Below are 8,884 nucleotides of genomic sequence, written 5' to 3' on the forward strand. Positions count from 1 at the left end.
TCTTTATTTTATTAAAGAATAAGGTGTCGATAATCAAACTTATTTTTGATTATTCAAATAAAGATAGAACTTTCGTATAAGTATATCTTTGGTTATTTAATACTCCTTTCAAGTATAAGTCTTACAACTTCTACTTCAATTATTTGTATAAAGATTATTCTTTATGGGAATATTATTTAAATAATAATATTCAGATATTTTCTAAAAATATTAGGACTGATTTACTTCATTAAATCAGCATTACTCCAAACACTCTTTAAAGTGTTTTCGAGTCTTCAAAATGATTTTTAAAGGTTAGAGCGGATCCCAAAACTCATTTTTATATTTAAGATCTTCCTTTTAAAGGGGATTTAAATACTCGCTCAAAACCTGAGGGATCCGGCTCTGTGGTGTATTTTATATTCGCAACGAGGTTGCTGTTTTGATAAATGAATTGATTACTTACCCAAGGTTCGGGAAGTAAGTCCATCTATTGAGTCAGCATAAGCAACATGGGCTCAGTGGGCGTCCATGAAAGTGTAAGTGGCTCAGTGGGAGTCCATCAAATGCATAAGTGGCTGAGTGGCAGTCCAGCATAAGGTCCTATTGCGACCAGGGTGATGACCAGTGGGGAATTCGTCCATCTACTAGTAGAAAAGGTTACTTATTGGTATCTTTGCCTGATCAGCAAGATATCAGGTTTATGCCAAAATTCTTTCCTTTCCAAATTTATTGGATATTGCAATTCTGTTCATACTTTACATGACAGAGGTTTTCAGGAAACGTATGTATATATATAGGTGTATATATATATCGGGACTTAATGAAGTATATCATAACTTCATTTCCTTCAAAATATTTCAAAGATTGAATCTATACAAGTCTTATCTTGTAGTCTCATCAGTGTGATGAACTTTTGAAACTAATTATAACTTGAACGGTGGTAGTTCAAGTAGTATTTGGAAAAGATATAAGTATATTGGAGTATCTTGTAACTTCATCTTTTAAACTTATATCTAGTAAATGATTATCTTATGCATGACAAAGATTTTCAGAAAAACGTTGAGACAAGGTTAGATATATGAAATCACCTTGCAACGATATTTTTATACAGTTATACACTGGAACTCTGTGTGTATTATGCATGAAAGAGGACTTCCCATATTTTGAAAAGTATATGTGTATATATATACTGAATATTTTGCGACTTCATCGCATTAAGATATCAACTTGGTTCATTTCTTTTGACCAAGACTTTCATGAGTACTATGAGAAGGCTCATATATTGTTAATCATTATACATATTATTTTGGTGGGCTTGCTGCTCACCCTTGCTTCTTCTTTCATCACACAACATCAAATAGATAAGATGAACAGGACCAAGCTCCCAATTCACAAGCGGATAGGAAATGTACCGCAGCTTTCTGGAAGCGTTGAGGCCGCTGTAGCTGAGGTAGAAATTACCAATAGGCTAAGTTTTCAACTAATAATGTACCAGACTTATGTATATCATGAATTGTAATAATGGCAAAGAAATGTAAATTTATTCAGAAACCTGTTTAAGGTGTATTGGCATATAATTGTGGAATAAAATGACTTGTGATTATTTTTGGATATTCATCTCTGAGACTATAACTTGTGGTGTGTGAGTTTATTGTGGGGTCACAGTACAGAGTAGTTGATTATTTATTAAGATTGGGTGTTATTAAGGGAAATGGAACTCGTGACAACCCGGATCCCCGACCCCGGATTTGGGGGTGTTACAGAAGTGGTATCAGAGCTAAGCGTTATAAACCTCAGAGATGAAGTGACGTTAAGATAATAAGTACACTAAGATATATAAGAACTCTTGCCAAGTTCATAGTCGGACTACCTAACGTAGTACTGACAGTTAAAACCCTTACGGGAACCCTTATAAATATCGTGATAGTAACATAGTTCGTTCTCGTATAGGGCAGCAGGGCACCGAACCCTGAGGTTCAGGAGCATCAGCATGAGGATGTTTTATTACAAGCTGGAGATCAAATTGTGAATCCGATGGAGTACCCTAATGAGGGACCGGATGAGATTCATATTGAGAATGTTGCGGTTGAGGATGTTATTCCGGAAAGGATTGTGGCTGAGGAGGATCTCATGGAGGATCCTGATGAGAATGAAGAGAGGACCACTGAGGAATTGATGACCGTAGTCAGGGCGACTACCAGAGCAAGAATGGCCGCGAGGGTGGCACTAGAGGATGAAGAATTACCAAGGGCACAAAGGTTAATGAGCAGAAGGAGTGGGGCCTTCCATGACCCGAATTATACCAGTATCAGACCCTCTTCCAGAGGTTTCTGTAGAAATCCATGAGGTTCCACCAATTCCTGTTCCCTCCCCTGTACAGAGCCCAGCACATACTGAGGAAATGCCACCTTTATCTCCTGCACCATTGTCACCTGATACCGTGCTTGGTTATCTGTTTGGATCTCCTGGGTCTGCGCCACCTGCACCCCATGGACTGCTAGATGCTACCACTCAGGCTTCTCTTATTGCCAATTATCATATGACTTTGGGTGGCCTGTCTGAGGCCCGTAATGTTAGGAGTGATCTGTTGGATCGACTTACTGCACCGAGGATTGAGGGTGGGGTACTTCCGGCAGGATTAGCTCATAGCATGGAAAGGATTGAGGCTACCACCCGTGTTATAGCTAGAGGCCATCTTGAGGGTCAGATTGATCCAGCTCTACTTGCAACTATCCTAGACCTCATCACCGCTTTAATGGAGCAGGTTAGGGATGTCGTGCGTGCTCGCATTTCTTGATCCATGGTAGTGTGCAGAGCCAGAGCAATCAGACAAGAATTTCATGCAGCACCGCTTTTGGAGGATTAGCCTAAGTTATGAATGATTAGTTTTAATGACGAGATGACTATCTATGGTAGTACTTTTGGGATAGGAGCGATAAGTTCAAATGATGTAATCCTCTTTAATATGTTCAGTTGTTGTACCCTCGAACAAATGGTTATGTATATATTCGTTAATTTTAGTTCAGATCAGTTTGTTTGTGATAAAATCACATTGTTAATTGCTCTATTAACACTTAAGAGAGTGTCATGAAGTTTATCGAACTTGAGAATTCATAATTTGCAATCGTGCAAGGACTAAACGAGGGGAAGACTTAAGCAAAGTAAGTAAGATAAATATCCGGAGATTCTCAAAATTTTCCAAGTAATATGCCCCCACAAGGAATAAGATTAGGGGCAAACCTTGAATGTGATAATCAGGGAGGTCGCAATTAAGATATAAAGAACCCGGAATATAATAAAGTGGAAAATGAAGATTTTAAATTAAAAGTTGACCCCAATTATGGGGAGTAGGAAGAAATATTTAGACTAAGAAAGCAAAAGTCGAGCGAGATAAGGAGACCCGAGACGGTACTCCTATACGGAAATTCATGGACCTGTCTAAACAGAACTTATATTTTATTCCCAACCACCACCTTGAGGAAATAATGTGGTGTGAAATTCTTTCAGGACCTCTAAGTCTCTAAGCTCTCAGAGTTCCAAGGAACAAGCTGACCCAGTCGAGGCAAGAGCCTGACTAAAGGAAATATAGGAATCATTTGAGATTCTAAATGATTGACGAATCACAAAAGACTGTTTTTATCACTTACCCACCTAAGAGAGAGACCACCCGCTGGTGAAAGACCAAGGAAGGCACGGAGCAAGAGATTATAATAAACTGATTTAAGTTCAGTCAATTGTTTTCAGGAAAGTACTTCCCAAGGTTATAGAGATAGAGTAAAAGCTTTAGAGCCAGAACAAAGGCAGACGAGTATGATGAATTATGAATCTAAGTTGTAAAAGTTGTCAAGATTCGTTCTGAGGACACGAATCCAGAATGACGGGATGTTTGAAATCGATGCTTATGTTGGGTTGGTTCATGAAATAATGATAAGAGAAAAAAAAAAAGAAACTGAAGTGGAAAGGAATATAAAGGCAATAGAGTTTGAGGAATGATAAGGAAGTTGGGTATGAGGAAACCCTAAAGACTCGTAGCAATAGAAATAGAAAAGTATGTAATCGTCAGGATGAGGGTGATTCACCATGAGTTAAAATTGATGGTTGAGGGCATAAGAGATACATATATTTTATCCCCTGTAAGTTGGGAGGATTCGAGGAAACCTTGAGATAATTCGAAGGATAAATAATGAGACGCGGATAGACTAAAGAGACAAGAAAATAAGAGATTAGGAAAATTGGATGAAGGAAGGACCTTCAAGAATGTAAAGTGTAAGACCGGTGGCATGATACCCAGAAAGGGAGACGCCAGGTATGAAAGATATCCCAACATTGAGATGACTGTTGAGGTAAACAACAAAGGTAAATAAGGAATTATTAAGAAGAAGTTCGCGTTGAACATGACCAATATCTTCCAGAACATCCTTGTTATCGTTACCAAATTAGGCAAGAAAAGCGGATAACCGTTGTTATCTTTTGGAGGCCATATTGGTTGACCTCATCTTGGATACAGATGTTATTGTGAAAATTAGGCATATACTATCGAGGTGGGAATGATTGAATAAGACCCCCTTATCAGGGATATATGACTTGATTTATCCATGGAATGATGTATGTATTTTTTTTAAAGGTGGAATTAAGGATAGAACATCGGTAACTTAAAACGAATCCTAGGGGAATGCATAAAGGTTGGCATTTCACCCTTAATAGGGACATCATGAGTTTTGACAGTATGAATTAGGAAAGGATTAAGGTAATAACGACCTTTAAGGATCAGTGGAGAAATTTTTCAGAAGTATATAGACTATGATTCTGGTATTAATAAATGGTATCTTGATATGCTCTGTGCCTAGGGTGTACCTGATAAAGGATTTAAGGATAACCTTAAGAGTTTTACAAGGAGAAAGGTAATATTCAAAATTCTCAAGAATAGAAATGTTGATAAAGGAAATATGACGTAATTATAATGATGCCAAGTGGGGCACGTGTTAAACCACGAGAAGGTATGGATCGAACCAGTAATGGTCGAAATTGTTCAGGGCAATTAGTACTTAAGATAAAAGATGTTCTAATTATGATTGAGAGTCAGTCATGACAGTGATTAACCTCTAAAGACTGACGCAATAACTTATGGAAAAATGGTGATTTTTTTTTTACTCATCAGATTTTAAGGAAAACATCTTCACATAAGCTGTGATTAAAATGAGGTAGAAAATTTATTTGGAGGTGGTTAAAATGACATTGACTGTAAGGAAATTTTACTATCAGGAAAGGCCAAAGAGGTGGCCGACAGTTTAAAGGTAAGAGGATAATTATAGGCGCTTGTGCCAAAGGAATACAGTGATGATGGTTAAAGCTATGAAGGTTGTATTATGGTTTGGAAGATTGACATTCCTTCTGATGACTGTGCAATACCCAGCCGTAATAGTAGTTGGTAAAGGTTTAATTCGTGTAATCGCCATGAGCGGGCTATCTATCTTAGAAGGTACTATCTTGAGAATGAGCCTGGACCATATTTTAAAAGGACTAAACGAACCTTTGAGTTAAGTCTTCTATCGAAGGCATATGATTAAGAATGGTATTAACCTGCTATCGTTACTTTGATTGAAACTCTTCTGCAATTTTATCTACTTCATTTCATGAAAGTACGTCAGAGTTTGGAGTGTTCTTCATGAATTGTGATTGGTGGTTATGTTAACTCCTTAGGAGAATTAGATACGAGATGTATGGACTCCGTATGGTTAGCTATTAAGACTTCATGGAAAATGAATGACTACAGTAGGTCAGTGGTGGACCATAGTAAGGCAGCAATGATTCTGCGAGTAATGAGCTGATTACAACCGTGAGAGTTGTATTGGAATGGGTGTTGAGATTGAGTACCACTAATCGGGTCGTGGTAGTGTATAAGTTATCATTGATAGACTAATTAAGTAGAGTATCTACCTATTGAATATTATTCTTTCTTATTAATAGAGAGTCGTATTACTATACGAGGAAGGTTGCGGTGCAAGCATAGAATTCTATTAACGATGATGTATAAATTGAGATTCCAGATTCGATTTTCGATGTCGAGGGAGTTTCATAGGTGATTGAGTATAAGCTCGAGGAAGAGCATGGGTCCGTAGAATGATGGGTGGAATAATAAATATTTAGGCATGTGAAATACGATGCTATAATACTTGATGTTGATATAAATACATATATGTTTTGTTCTCCTATGACAAACCTCTATAATTCAGAGGTAGGTTCCAAGCCAGATATTTTATGGCAATATTTTTTTCATATATACAATTCTCTTCAGTTCGTTCTTTTCTCTTCTTTTCATTTCATATAACTGAGAAGAACAACCCTTCCAGAAGGGGAGGTATTGCCGAATGACTATCTATCTATGTGATAGAAGCCGAGTAGGATACCAGCTATTGTTTAATTGTTTGTCAAGTACTAAAGGCTGGCCACCTTCTGTACTAACTATGCAATGTAATAAGTGTTCATGATCATAGTGATCTCTCAACAAATTCCTTTACTTCTATATGATTGATCAAATTTTGGAAAATAGAAACAACTGAAAAAGGAGTAATAAAGTGGTGGTAGTATGCGGAATGGAAACACATTCGTCATACTAAGGTTGACGTGGTTATTAAAAGGTTATAGAACGCTAACGAGCAGAATTATAACCAGTATAATATTAGAAACGGAAGGTAGTAGCGACTACGAACTGGAAAAGAATGGGTAGTGAGAAGCAAAAGCTATAATGCTAGAAGCTATAATGAGAGTCTGTGCAATAGACTTGAAAGAAATTGGAATGATCACATAACGCGGATTGAGTTTTCTCACGACAATAGATCATATGTCAGTATTGAGATATCGCCATATGAGATTTTTGAGGGAAGACAATGTCGATCTCCCTTATGTTAGGATGAAGTTGTAGAGCGCAAGATGCTCGGACCCGCAGTAGTCCAAAGGACCAGGGATATAATAGATCTAATCAGAGGACGGCTGGTAGTAACCCAAGATGGACATAAGAGGTATGCTGATTTGACACGAAAGGACAAGGAATGGGAAGTAGGGGACCTAGTGTTGTTATAGGTATTCCCTTGGAAGGGGTTAATGAGATTCGGAAAGAAAGGAAAACTAAGCCCAAGATATATTGGACCTTTGAGATATTAAGACGGATTGGAAAGTTAGCTTACGAGCTAGCCCTACCCCCGAACCTGTAGCAAGTCATAACGTGTTTCGCGTATCAATCTTAAGGAAGTGTAATTCGGATGCCAGATAAATACGGGCATATGAGCACATAAACATGCAACCCGACGTAACCTATATGGAGTAACCAGGAAGGGTTATAGATTGAAAAAGAAACAAGTGCTTAGGAGAAGGATTATCAAACTATTCAGAGTTTGATGGAAGAACCAAAATGTGGGAGAATTTACTTGAGAATTAGAAAGTGTAATGCTAAGAGAGTATCCCTATTCATTTTTTATCTGATTCCGGGACGGAATCCTTTTAAGGAGGGGAGACTATAATAACCCCAATTTTTGGAAATTTTTGAAACCCTTATGAATAGTGTTTTTGCTGAATGAGAAAACTTTTCATGCCACACTATGTAGGGGTTCTGATATGGATATTCTGAGATTTTATTAGTACTTTATATGGGATATAAGTGTATGTAAAGATCGTCAGAATCCAAATTCAAACACTTTGATTTTTCCCGGAAATCCACTAGATACGGAAAGAATTGAATATAAGGTAACAGGATACGAAGGATTTAAATTAAAGGATTATAAGAGAGGATCATAAAAAGGAATATAATGTATTGAGAAAGGTTAAGGGAACCCAAGTAATAAGATCCCGGGTATGATCCCTCAAACGATAAACGAAAACGAAAGTTAAGCGAACCGTATAACAGATCAGCGGTCATTAGGCAAACAATTAGGAAGTTAATCAAAGGGATTAGAGAGAGTGATGTCACCCAACCAATGAGAAGAGGACAAGGAGGGAAAGATGACATTACAACATGACATAGGCATGACACGGGAAGGAAGGAGATGTGGTGGATTATTAACCACACAAAATCAAGGTTAAATTGGTAATTAACCAAAAAAACAAAACAAAACCAAATCAACCAAGCCAAATAATTCATTCTTCATCAAAACAAAAAGAAACCAAGGCATTGTTCTTCATTTGCTCTCGGCGTTTTCATCTTTAAAGGCAAGAAATTTCAAAAATTCAAGATCCAAGCTTCCTAAATTGGTGAGTTAATTCCCTAATCATCCTTATGCATAGTTAGGGCTATATCATGAGTTTAAGCCATCAATTCTTTCTCAATCTTCTTCATTAAATCAATGAAGAAGACAATGAATAGTGTTTTCAAGTTTTTAACTTGAAATTTTTCTTGTTTTCCTTTAAGATCCAAGCATCCCTAAGACTTCTCAAAGCTTCTTAAGGCTTCCTAGCTACTCCCACCACTTCAAGGAAGGTATATCATCTCCAAACCCTAGATTCCTATGTTTAATAAGATGATTTTGATTATTATGGTGATATTGTAGCTTAATGTTTGTGGTTTAGAGTTTGGGTTGAAGTGGTATTGAAATGGAATGGTAAATCTTGTTGTTTTGGTTAAAAGAATGTAGTATAGTTAAATTCAAGCTTAGGCATAAGTATGAATGTTAAAATTGAGTTGATTTGGGGCCGTTGTAATGTAGTTTAGATGGAGGTTGATTGGGTTGTGAATTGGAGTTGAAATTGTGGTTGTTTGAATTGGTTTAAATTTGGGAAATCGCGTAAACATAGCCGTCGTAACGTCCGATTTTCTTTAGACTCTTTTTGTGCATAACATTAGGACCCGATAACCCCCTGCTAGATTATGACCATTTCCATGTCTAGATAGCTCGTGTTACGAGCTTCGTTT

Source organism: Apium graveolens, chromosome 7, assembly GCF_009905375.1.
Source record: "Apium graveolens cultivar Ventura chromosome 7, ASM990537v1, whole genome shotgun sequence".
In the NCBI taxonomy this organism is placed as follows: Eukaryota; Viridiplantae; Streptophyta; class Magnoliopsida; order Apiales; family Apiaceae; genus Apium; species Apium graveolens.